General features: G+C 42.7%; 1 protein-coding gene across 2 annotated transcripts in view; it reads right to left on the bottom strand.

Moving 5' to 3' along the window:
- Positions 1 to 227: 227 nt before the first annotated feature.
- LOC122561637 (potassium voltage-gated channel subfamily A member 1-like) overlaps positions 228 to 11,834 on the bottom strand; it is a 250,780-nt gene continuing 239,173 nt past the window's right edge. For both annotated transcript variants that reach the window (XM_087999618.1, XM_087999617.1), the window contains one exon: positions 228 to 3,636. The gene's annotated coding sequence lies outside the window, so the exon portion shown is untranslated. The remainder of the gene's footprint in view (positions 3,637 to 11,834) is intronic.

The following is an 11,834-nucleotide window of genomic DNA, read 5'->3' as shown; positions in this document are numbered from 1 at the left end:
ATGTGCTGCTTAGTGATTTTTTAAAAAGCCAATATTTAAACCAGCACCACTGACTGCTAACGACCTTCACAATACTGAACTCTTACATATCCTCAAGCCTTTATTTTCAGAAAATGTTATGAACGGAAAAGTTAAATGAACATTCTTTTCTTACAGGAATGTTACTATTTATAAAAAAAAAACTCTCAGTAAGGTAGATCAGGAGCACTGAACATCAGAAGCAGGAATGACATCTTGTTATGGTTTTATTAATTTAGCCAAATGGCATACATTATGATTTCACTAGCATCCCAGTAAGTCTATATAGTCTTTGGGCGATTGTAACTTTTATTTTGCTTCATTCTCTACTATCCAGTAATAAAGGTCTACCAAAATAGTGGGATGTTACAGAAGGAAAAAATGATGTAAAACACCCAGAATGACTGGCATGCCCAAATTCCATATTGAACTGATTCAGGCTCTGTTAGGCTCGGTTTCAAAACAGTTTTGCTTTCAACTAAAAAGGCCTTTTCTTCAGAAATACTTGAGCTTTGGAACTTGGCAAGCACATGTTTGGTTCTGGTTCTCATTCTAACTTAAAAAAAAACTCTCAAGCAGACATATTGACAAGTGTTTTTTTTAAAATCATAACCCTCTGTTGAAATTCAGCTAGAGGTCGCAACTGTTCTTAAAATGTTCGTGTCCAACATTAATAAGCCACCTTGCAACTGCTTTTATAAATTGAACACATAAGGAATGCTGGGAATATGGCACTCTGTACAATGAGAAATAGTTAAGCTGAATAGCATTGACTCGTTGAAGACAAGCTGGCTGTTTGATTGAGTAAAAAAATGAATAAAAGGATATATCTGTACTCTCCTAGACCGAGGGGTAAAGGATATAGGAAGAAGGCCAGTTGTGAGGATACTGTATCTTCAATCAATTCCCTCACACTGCTGGCTATGACATCAATCGTGGTTGTACTAATGCTACAGTCCGCTCATGGGGTTAAAGATCTGTGGGTGTACCTGTGTCCTGCTGCCTCCAGATCTGAGATATTGTCAACAGAGACGGGAATGTGTCAGCGTGGATGGTGCAATCTGCGTTATACCTGTCATAGTTGAAAGGCCAGCAATGTGAGCAGTTTGAGTGGTATGGGTGTGTGTTGTAAAGTGGAGGTTGAAGCTTCTCCCCCTCACCCTCCCCAATTGAGAACTAAAGCCGAAACATCTCAAAAGGAGCACCTCAGCCTCCAATCTGTAAAGGGAGTGTGACAAGTGATAGAATCTGCTTTTCAGCAACTAGTGGTTAAAAAAAATAAATCCCTGACACACACTATAAAATCAACAAGTAACAATTTATTTATCTAACTCTAACAGTGAACAAATTAACTAAACTACTAACAAACCGAATAAATCCCTTCTAACTACTAATTATTTCTGAATAAAGGAAGATTCTAATGTTATGCTGTTCCAATAAATACAACTCACACTCATATAAAAAAAACAGAATTTAGTGTCTTGAAATTACAGCCAGGTTACGTGTCTTCCAGAATGTTCTGTGCCTTCTCCATTTGGCAGCTTCTGAGTGTGAGATAGTGAGGTGAAGCTGGGAACATTAGGTATGAAGTGTTACATGCGAGGGAAGACAGGTTAGTGAGTGAAAGTTGGGGCTGCACTGGTGGGGTGGAGGAGTTGATGGTGAAAGGGGCTAATGGTTCATTTGCAAGATATGGAATTTGAAGATGCTTTCACTGACATTTGGCACTCATGTGAGGCCATTGAGCTTCTTGCTGCACCAGATCGAGGTCCTTGTGGCTAAAATGCCTGTGACTGGTGCCATTTCAATATATGCCTGAAGAGCCTTCGCGTACCTTCCAAGCAAAGGACCCCTGTTCTCCTGTCTACTTTCTGTACCAACCCCTGCAGTATTCCTTCAAGGAACCTTGCAGCACACCTTGTCATGTTGCACTATGGCCACTCTTCTTGCTGCTTGAATGTCTTCAGCAACAGGTAGCACCCCTTAGGCAGTCAGAATGCACCTCGTCAATCAGACGAGAACGTTGTAGCTTTGAGTAGTGTAGATTAGAGTGGTGCTGGAAAAACACAGCGGTTCAAGCAGGAAAATCGACATTTCAGGCAAAAGCCCTTCATCAGGAATTGAGTAGTCTAGCCGAGCTTTATTTGTCACTGTCTTCGGTGCACTTAGTCTCCTGATGAGGATGGCAGCCACTGAACAGCAATGTTTAACACTGGACTGCACGCTACTGCCATTTAATTCAGTCAGTCCCATTTAACGTAGCAAACAGCACACAGTTTGCATGCTGCCTGGAGTTGTGTGGATGGGTGAATTATGTATCATGATGCAAATAGTGTTTTTTTGGGGCTCATCCAATTTCTCTGCCCATGTGCCACTGAAGAAATACATTAATGTAAACCGCTGGGGCTCATCTGGTTTTTAACTTTGTGAAATTGGCAGGCAAGCAGGAATGTCTGTCCTAACCTCAGTTTCATCTTCAGTTGCAGGCATTTACTTTGCTGAGACCTGACTGGCTGGAATTGCCAGAGTTTGATATTCTGGGAACTGCTAATCTGTTCCCACTTGTCTTCTTGCCAACTGTATCTGATCTTATAAGCTTCCTGAAGATGATTATGGCTGCTAGACATGCACAGGTTAGCTGTCAAGAAATTGAATGAACTAGTCTTAGAATTAACAGACAAAACTGCCTATAAGGGTTAAATTCTTCAATTTAACCTTCTGTGCAATGTAGCATTGTTGAAAGGGTTATCCCCCAATTGCCCTTGAGCCAAGTTACTTGCTAGGCCATTCCAGAGGGCAGTTAAGAGTCAGTTGCATTATTATGGGTCTGGAGTCACACTGACCAGACAAGAAAGGATGACAGATTTCCTTCCCTGAAGGACTTTAGGTAACCACGGTAGTTTTTACAGCAATTGATGTAGGTTTTTGTGGTCACAATTAAAGACAGCTGCTTTATAACCCAGAGTTATTAAATTCATACTATTAAATTAAATCATTTTTAAATTCCACTGATGTAGTGAGACTTGAAATTACACTACAGCGTATTAGCCTGGGTCTCTGGATTACCAAGTCCAATGATAATACCACAACAGCACAGCCTCCCCAATGCCTGGATATCTGCTATGTCTAATTAACACCTGTTAAAGGTCTGCAGGCTGTATGCGTAACAATTGCCAGATTTCTTGCAGAACACTGTCCTAGAGTTGATGAGATTCAATGCATGTGTGTGACTTCATTAGATCAGGTGCCTATTTAGTCCAATTCCTCACCAATTTTCCACTTTGATGTATTTACACAGTACAAGCGATCTCAAGGTAAGAAAGAAAAGGGGAAGTTTTCCCTACATTCTAGACAATTACCTGTTGGACATAAATGAGAAGGGGGCCATAAATCACATGGGGGATTCTGTACTGTCAGAATGTTAAGCCGAACATTAAACACTATCCCTCTGTCATGACATTTTCCAAAAGTGGCGATTTTCTTGATGCAAAATGGGACAATGGATTGGGATGCTATGGATATTAGAAAGTCAGCCATTTTGGAGTTCAAATCTATGAAAAACTCTGCCTCTTCTTTACTTCCATGGGGTTGGTTTTCAGACCCGCAGTCAGGGAAGCCCTGTTAAGACAAAAGACAATTTACTGGTTTAAAGGTTAGAATTATTTTCAATACAATTTTTAACCATCACATATTCAAGAAACATGGAGCACGTGTATCCAAATTCAGTTGCAAGCACAATGTTTCAGGAAATGGAAGGTAGTGACAGAACAATATTTCATTTGAGCTCATTGAATGACGATTGAATTGGTGATGCTGCAACCTTCGAACATAAGAACTAAGAGCAGGAGTAGGCCATCCGGCCCTTTGAGCCGTTCAAAAAGATCACGGCTGATATTTTCATGGACTCAGCTGCACTGACTCACGTTCTCACCATATCCCTTAATTCCTTCATTGTTTGAAAATATATCTATCTTAGTTTTAAAATCATTTATTGAAGTAGCATCAACTACTTCACTGGGCAAGGAATTCCATAGATTCACAAGCCTCTGGGTGAAGAAGTTTCTTGGAGTGGCATAAATTTTGTTCTCCTGTTATGCATTGTAGGGCCTCGGTACCAGGTAAACAGTCAATGCTGTGCCCTCATGGAACACATGTAGGAGATGGCACACCTTGGGTAGGAATATCCAATAGTACCATTGGCACACCACAAAATGTTGCTCTGCAATCTGTCAATACTGAAAAATGTGTTTTTGGAAAAGCGCAACAGGTCAGGCAGCATCAAAGGAGCAGGAGAATCGACTTTTCGGGCATAAGCCCTTCTTCAAAAGAAGGGCTTATGCCCGAAACATCGATTCTCCTGCTTCTTTGATGCTGCCTGACCTGCTGCGCTTTTCCAGCAACACATTTTTCAGCTCTGATCTCCTGCATCTTCAGTCCTCACTTTCTCCTAATCTGTCAATACTGTTAACAAGGGAGTCAAAGGGCATTAGGGTAAACAGGAACGTAGACTTCAGATATTCTTGATTGGGTTGAGTGGATAAATGACTTTCTCCTGTTCCTAAGTCGTATGTTTATAGTCTGACAGTGATCACTCAAATCCTTGCAACTTTATTGCTGACCCAACATAACCAAAGTAGACAAGCAGAAGGCTGAACGAATGCAGCAAGCCAGGCAGCATCAGGGGGTGCAGAAGTCAACGTTTCGGGTGTAACCCTTCTTACTCCTACTTTGGATTCCAGCGTCTGCAGCTGTTTAGTTGTCTTTAACTAAGACCGTGCATAACCAGTCATTAGAGTTAGAGCTCACAACTGATCTCTGGTACATCCACATAATCCACTCAAAGGGAAAGACTTTTTGTTTTAACACGCTGAATCAATAAAAGAGGAAAGTGAGAGATTTAAGTCAAAGTGCTAGACATTTCGCCATTTTGATGCCCTTTGGCATTTTCCTACTGCTGGTCAAATAGGTGGCAAAGACACCCATCTGATTCAGGAGGAAGCCCCATGAATAAATTTGAATCAAGGTCCTCTCACATAGATTGGTTGACAGATCCTTGCAGAGTCTAGATTAGAGTGGTGCTGGAAAAGCACAGCTGGTCAGGCAGCATCTGAGGAGCAGGAAAATTGATGTTTCGGGCAAAAGCCCTTCATCAGGAATCAGGAATTCCTGATGAAGGGCTTTTGCCCTAAACATCGATTTTCCTGCTCCTCGGATGCTGCCTGACCTGCTGTGCATTTCCAGCACCACTCTAATCTAGACTCTGATCTCCAGCATCTGCAGTCCTCACTTATGACTGCCTGACAGATCCTAATGGATGGAACTCCCATTCCCTCCTTCTTCTTGGAAAAAAATTAACATCAAGAATTCCCATACAAAAACCCATTGTCACAATGTGTGGGTTCTGATCCAAATAAGTCAGTATTACAACCTATGGCACAAATTTTCCTCACCAATTCAGTGAGCCAGCACAATTTCACAGAAATTACATGGAAAAAGTTATTTTTGGGTTGAATTAGTCTCACAGTAATGGAGAAATACTTCTAAATTATTTTCCAAAGGTTTGGATACACATATAACCATTGCTAGATGCATCATGTCTAGTTTCTGTCTAGAATTTTCGCTCTCGATCAGGATTCAGCCAAATGACTCACTAACCCCATCTGCAGGTTAAAGTAATCAAGCACCGTTCGAGGATCTCTGATCGGATAAGCATAATCAAGCAGTATCAATGGTTAATGCATCCTTCAGACCTGGACTCTGTCTCTTACACTTGAGAATTGTACCTCCTGTGGCTGTGTGGCAACGCAAATACCCTGTGGTACAAAAGGCTGAAAAGAACAGAATGCTCATCTGCCATTCATTCTCCACAAACCCCTTCATGACATAACTATTTGTTTCCATCACAAATGCTATACAAAGTGTGTATGGCCTGCTGAAAATGTGCACAATGCATATTATAGACAGATATTAATTCTAGCCTAAGTCTCTGCTCTATCACAAAATAAAGACCATGATGTGGGGGTGCTGGTGTTCGATTGGGGCCGACAAAGGTCAGAAGTCACACAACACCAGGTTATAGTTCAACAAGTGACTTCACCTGACGAAGGGGCAGCGCTCTGAAAGCTTGAGATCTCAAATAAACCTGTTAGACTATAACCTGGTGTCATATGACTTCAGACAAAATAAAGAAGACTGCTTATGGGTTACAGGTAACTGTTATGCCATCTATTTCTCTCTCTCTCTCTGCTGTTATTAATATTAAGCAATATCCATGCTCCTCTTTTCCTCATTCTGCATTTGTTTTCAATTGGAGTCATGTTTTAGAATTACATTTTTAGTTTGTCCCTCAATCATTGGATGATTTGTTAGATTGCTTGGTAATTGAAAGCATGAAGTATATTTTCTTGCTGTGTGTGCACGGTTTGTGTGGATTTAAAGCCAAACCAAAGGTTCAAAGGAATGAACAACTTACCTCCTGTAGATCTGAAAATGTGTTGCTGGAAAAGCGCAGCAGGTCAGGCAGCATCCAAGGAGCAGGAGAATCGACGTTTCGGGCATGAGCCCTTCTGCAGGAATGAGGAAGTGGGAGGATTGGAAAGAGAAGTTGTCCAGGGTGAGGACCAGTTCAGTCAGTCGAAGGAGGGTGTCAGTGGAAGGGTACTGGTTGGTACGGCGGGAAAGGAAGAAGCGGAGGGTTTTGAGGCCTTCGTGATGGGGGATGGAGGTGTACAGGGACTGTATGTCCATGGTGAAGATAAGGCGTTGGGGACCGGGGAAGTGAAAATCATGGAGGAGGTGGGGGGCATGGGTGGTGTCCCGAACGTAGGTGGGGAGTTCTTGGACTAAGGGGGACAGGACCGTGTCGAGGTATGCAGAGATGAGTTTGGTGGGGCAGGAGCAGGCTGAGACAATGGGTCGGCCGGGGCAGTCAGGTTTGTGGATTTTGGGCAGGAGGTAGAAACGGGCGGTGCGGGGTTGTGGGACTACGAGGTTGGAAGCGGCGGATAGGAGATCCCCTGAGGTGATGAGGTTATGGATGGTCTGGGAGATGATGGTTTGGTGGTGGGAGGTGGGGTCATGGTCAAGGAGGCAGTAGGAGGAGGTGTCCGCGAGCTGGCGTTTAGCCTCAGCGGTGTAAAGGTTGGTGCGCCAAACTACTACCGCACCTCCCTTGTCTGCCAGTTTGATAGTGAGGTTGGGGTTGGAGCGGAGGGAGTGGAGGGCTGCACGTTCCGAGGGTGAGAGGTTGGAGTGGGTGAGAGGGGTGGAGAGGTTGAGGCGGTCAATGTCCCAGTGGCAGTTGGCTATGAAGAGATCGAGGGCAGGTAAGAGGCCAGCACGGGGTGTCCAGTTGATGAGGTGTGTTGAAGATGGGAGAAGGGGTCGTGAGAGGGTGGGCGAGAATCCCGGTTGAAGAAGTAGGTGCGGAGGCGAAGGCGGCGGAAGAATTGTTCAATGTCTCGCCGTGTGTTGAACTCGTTAATCCGAGAGCATAGGAGGATGAAGGTGAGGCGTCTGCTGAGGACTGATCTTTCATCCTCAGAGAGGGGTGGTTCTGGAGGGATTTTGAAAACATGGCAGGGCTGGGAGCTAGGACCTGGTGTGGGGCTGGAGCGCCCGAAACGTCGATTCTCCTGCTCCTTGGATGCTGCCTGACCTGCTGCGTTTTTCCAGCAACACATTTTCAGCTCTGATCTTCAGCATCTGCAGTCCTCACTTTCCCCTCGAAGATTTTTACCTCCTGTAGATAGCTATCTCTAACCCTGAGCTATACAGTAAACTACAAACAATCTCAAAGGGAAGGGCACTGAACCCCTTGGGTTACAATTTCAGGAAGTTTTCCAGGATTGAGGCTGACAGTCCATTCTATTCTGGTTGGGCTCAAAAGAAGGAGGACACATCATTAGCATTGGGCCATGTTATAATATTTAAGAAATGATTTGAATGAGTGAGTAATCCCAGCAACATTTTATGACACACCTGTGAAGAACCTAGGGAGGTTTTATTGTATTAACAGCATTATATAAATACAAGTTGTCATTGTAGCTGGACACCTGTCAGGCTCTATTCTCTCAGCACCAGAGAGTGGCAATGAGAGAGCATCAGCAGCAACAGCCAATGGAAAACGGATTTGTTCACAATTCTTCGATGAAAGATTACTCTCTGTACTTTGGAGGTTCCTGAATCAGGAAAGCTACTTCTATCACTGTTTTCGGATTGGGAAAAGCTCAAGCAACAACAACTTGAAGATAATACATTGATTGCTTTCAGGAAGTTAGATGTGGTTCTTAAGGCTAAAGGAATCAAAAGGTATGGAGAGGAAGTGGAAGTACGGTACTGATCTGAGTGAACAGCTATGATCATACTGAATAATGGAACAGGCTCAAAGGGCCAAATAGCCTACTCCTGCTCCTATTTCCTATAATGACTGTACCCACTGTCGACTGTTTGCCTTTTCATGTGAAGGCAATAACTTGTCTCCTTCTCTTGTGGCATCGAGGAAGCCACAAGAAATGAAGAATAACTTTTGGTTCCTGTTTCCTTGAGGTTCCACCAGTTCCTCAATGAATCGGTAGATATCCCTGAGGAGATTCTGAGTCCCTGATGTCTAGTCTAGATTGTCAACATATCAAAAATCTGAAGCAGAAATGGATTTAGGGGTCCTATCTCAGGATTCTCTCAAGGTTGAAAAATGTGTTGCTGGAAAAGCGCAGCAGGTCAGACAGCATCCAAGGAGCAGGAGAATCGACGTTTCGGGCATAAGCCCTTCTTCAGGAATTTCTCCTGCTCCTTGGATGCTGCCCGACCTGCTGCGCTTTTCCAGCAACACATTTTTCAGCTCTGATCTCCAGCATCTGCAGTCCTCACTTTCTCTCTAGGTTAACATGCAGGTTCAGTTGGCAGTTAAGAAGGTAAATACAATGTTGCCATTCATTGTGAGAGGATGAGACTACAACAGCAGGGATGTCCCGCTGGATTTGTAGGAGGTCTAGAGGGGGTTTATGAGAACAATCCCCAGATGAAGACCATGTCATATGAGGAGCAGTTGTGGACTCTGAGCCAATCCTGCATGGAGTTTAGAAGTATGAGGGGGAATCTGATTGAAACTTGCGGAATATTGAGACGCCTGGATTGAGTGGATGTTTCCACAAGTAGAAGAAACTAAGAACTGGGGACACTGCATCAGAGTAAAAGGATGATTCTTTCGAACTGAGATGAACAGGGATTTCTTCAGGCAAGTGATGGTGAATCTGTGGAACGTATTGTCACAGAAGGCTGTGGAAACTAAGTCATTAAGTGTTTTTAAGACAGAGATAGATAGGTACTTGATTAGTAAAGGGATCAAAGGTTACAGGGAGAAATGGGGTTGAGAAACACCAGCCATGACTGAATAGTAGAGCAGACTTTAGATTTTATGAATGTTTGTGACCAATGGTGGTCTGTTTTCAGTTACTTCACTTAAACTGAAGCAGCTGACCTGAACAATTTAACTGAGATCAACACTTCATCAAAGGAAACTAATTCAACCTCAAAGGATAAGCAAACACTCAAAAGTCAGAATTTCTCCCATACTTTTACCATTTCTCCTGCTTTCCATCTGTTGCCTTGCCTGTGTCTTTCTGTTTAGTGTCTACATTTGATTTGATTTTAATGAGCTGCAGTAGATGAGATTCATTTAAACTTTTATTAATCTCAGATAAATTTGAAATAAGTGGTCTGAGAAGTGACTGGGCACCTGAGGTTGTAAAACAAGAAGGTTATGGAGAATCTAACTCCATCAGTGTAACCTGTTTAGATAATAAAAAGTCAGATGAGGGGTCAGACCACACTGTAACGTTCTTTGCACGGTGGGTGGTGTTTTAAGTGCCCCAAATTTACAAGCTTGATCCTTACATATAATATACATTTTGTTCCTCCCACAGTACAGGAATAAGAACACAGATTTCCACATAGAGGAATCCAAGGAGAGCCTGCGAATATTTACTGTGGAGAGAGAACACTCGGGAGAAATGTATTCAAGATCATTAAGTGGATGGTTATACCGGCATCTGAAAATCTGCTTCAGGCTTCCACAGATCCCGGATAGGAAACTGGCTCAAACTTACATTTAGCTACTGCATGCGATGTGGAATGGACCACAAAGGGGAGTAAATGGCAGAGGCTGAAAAACAAAACTATAATAGTGAATTAGATGGGCATCTGTTTAGTAAAGCTTAGTCGGATAAATAGTGCTTTTCTTTTCTTACCATCTGCTAGTCCTCCTTCTTTAATGTCTGCATATAGGCAGTCACATGGACAGGTGGAATGTATCGTCACAGCTAACACACCTATTCATTAATTTCCCCATGTACTTTAGGAGGTAACACATCAGAGACTGAATATTAAAGCAGAGTATACATACAATGCATTTGACCGACAAGTTCATTTTTGGCATTAACTCCACTTTAATGATAACAACTGCTTTTTAAAAATGTCTTTAAACAATACAGAAAACACCCACAATATGATAGTTATAGAAAGGTTGTATTAATGTTTAGCAGACACATTTACCTATTTACGCTATGGGGGTTTTAACTTTCACTAAGGTAGCATCAGACAAGAGAAATCTCATACTGTTGAAGAGCTGGTGGAGAGATGAGAGGCTGGATGACCTCACACTGTGCAGTGAATTTCAATGGCCTGGTAATGTCACCCACTTTGATTTCTAGACACATTGCCAGATAATGTTTACGTAGCACAGTGCAAGAGGAGCCTGTGGAATCCCTATCATAATATATTCAGAGGATCGTCCCCTCTGAACCATAGTATCCAACCCCTTCTCCTGCTACACTCCACCCTTCTGCTGGACCCAATAACACCTTCTCCCCCCACCATGGGACTCATCAATGCCATGTACCCCAGGAACCAACACACTTGCCAGACCTGATATCCTCCACCCACCCTAAATTCTCCATCACTTACACAGCCCTCTTGCTACCCTGGTATCAAACCTAACTGGCACCTAATTCACCTGTTACCCTAACCTTGACCCACCTGGCACCCTATTTATCAGCCACTCTAAATCTATCTGCCTAGCACCTTTCCCACCTGGCACTCTATTGCCTATCAACCTGGCACCCTATCTAACTGGGTACCCTACCACTATCCATCAAGCAATTTACCTTCTGCCACTTGTTATTTTAATTACTTGGCATCCTACTTTTAGCTTACTGGCACCCTATTACATGGTATTTGAATCCTAAATACTTGGCCTTTCATGAAATCTACCAAAGTAGCCGTCTGTCATTCTCAATCTTTAAATCTCCAAATATGCCTTCCTAACTGACCTGCATTATAAGGGATCTGTCAGATCTAAAGTATAGCTCCATATTTCTGAAGAAGCCCTGATTGAAATCTCCTATCAGAATTGCATAGCTCTTTCTTACTGTAAAATAGACACAACAGAGTGGCAATCTACAAGAAATTATCTTTCCTCAGAAAATCTGACCCATAACAATTTGCAATTTAGTGATGAGCTTTCAGTCAGAGTGGAAGGAATCCAACTTGATATTGCAGAGGAGGGGATGACTAGTAAATGTTTGATGTCTTATCTTTGTACTTTTTAATTTCTCAGCAATTTTGCACAACAAATTAAAGGAACCAGTGAGGAACTTTAACCCAAGGAATGTGTGTTTCAGTTACAGGTGGGAATGGAAACTGCAAGAAATGTCTACGCGCCAATAAAGACTACTCCAGCAATCCTGACATTTAACACATGAATAACAAATTACCACAAGTGACAATGTTATAATGTTGTATTTTGTCTCATGGACAGC

The sequence above is a fragment of the Chiloscyllium plagiosum genome, unplaced genomic scaffold, assembly GCF_037043375.1.
Source record: "Chiloscyllium plagiosum isolate Xiang-an unplaced genomic scaffold, Cpla_swu_hap1 HiC_scaffold_23, whole genome shotgun sequence".
Taxonomy (NCBI): Eukaryota; Metazoa; Chordata; class Chondrichthyes; order Orectolobiformes; family Hemiscylliidae; genus Chiloscyllium; species Chiloscyllium plagiosum.
The sequence above is the reverse complement of the archived record's forward strand: the minus strand, read 5'-3'. Positions and strand labels throughout refer to the sequence as shown.